Below are 1,493 nucleotides of genomic sequence, written 5' to 3'. Positions count from 1 at the left end.
GAACCTCATTCAGACACTTAAGGACACATACGCTAGTACGACCCCTGGTCTCCGCCAGTGCACAAGTCCTAGGAACTATCAGGGTCAACCAAACCATGAACTAGATGCCCCAATCACAAAGGCTGAAGTATTCGCCGCAGCTAGATCGGCGCGAAAAAACACAGCTCCAGGCCCAGACAAAATAACCAATAGTATACTGCGAAACTTAGATGGCTCTACTCTTGACGGTCTGACGGAGATGTTTAACTCTCAATATTGGGAAACGGGAGAAATTCCCAAAGAATGGAAAGAAGCACACATCATCCTAATCCCCAAACCAGGTAAAACCCCGTCACTAAGCAGCCTTCGCCCTATAGCTCTGACGTCCTGTCTGGGCAAATTGTTCGAACGAGTCATCCAACGCAGACTACAAACCTACATAGAAAAACACAACCTTTTCCCCCGCACAATGATAGGTTTTCGAGAAGGTCTATCCACTCAAGATGCCTTTTTGTTGCTGAGAGACGAAGTACTTAACAACGTAGCACCCGGAAATGAAAATCTAATTCTGGCGTTAGATCTGAAAGGCGCATTTGACAATGTGTCTCACGAGGCCATATTGCGAGGTCTGGAGGATATAAATTGTGGTAAACGAGTCTTCACCTACATCTACAACTTCCTCACAGGAAGGACCGCAACAATAGGCCTAGGTAGCATTCGATCAGAAAATTTTGAGATGCCCAGTAAAGGAACCCCATCAAGGCGCAATACTAGCCCCTTTACTTTTCAACTTAGCAATGTTAGATCTCTGCAGACGCCTAGATCAAATACCAGACCTCGGCTACACCGTATATGCCGACGATATTACGCTATGGACCTCTAAAGGATCGCTCGGAAACAAAGAATGGACACTGCAACAGGCCGCTGACGCTGTGTCTACCTTCGCTCGGCAAAGTGGTCTGCAATGCGCACCCGAAAAGTCCGAATTCATTCGTATACTGCCACCACGCAGTGGCAACAAAAAAACACAAGAACTCGTGGAGCTTTTCGTTGACGGTCACCGCATACAGGAGGTACCCAAACTTAGGATACTGGGCTTCTGGTTACAGCAGAATGGGCGGGCCACCCATACGATACGGGCTCTACGAACCACTACCAACAATGTAGCGAAAATGATTCGTCGGATTACCTATCATAAACAAGGAATGAAGGAGACAGACACCATCACGCTGGTGCAAGCCTTAATAATTAGCAGAGTCACCTATAGCCTTCCTTATTATTCATTAAACAAAACTGAAGAATCACAGGTGGATTCAATAATTAGAACAGCTTACAAAACGGCACTCAGTCTTCCCCAAAGCACATCAACAGAGAAATTACTGGCGCTAGGCATCCACAATACTTACAGTGAACTCGCTGCGGCGACTATGATAACACAACGAGAGAGACTCAGCCAGACCGTAGCGGGCAGAGACATATTAAAGAGGGTTGGAATTCCACCCTACCCGCAGCAT

The sequence above is a fragment of the Rhipicephalus sanguineus genome, chromosome 3, assembly GCF_013339695.2.
Source record: "Rhipicephalus sanguineus isolate Rsan-2018 chromosome 3, BIME_Rsan_1.4, whole genome shotgun sequence".
Lineage (NCBI taxonomy): Eukaryota > Metazoa > Arthropoda > Arachnida > Ixodida > Ixodidae > Rhipicephalus > Rhipicephalus sanguineus.
This window is presented reverse-complemented; position numbering follows the sequence as displayed.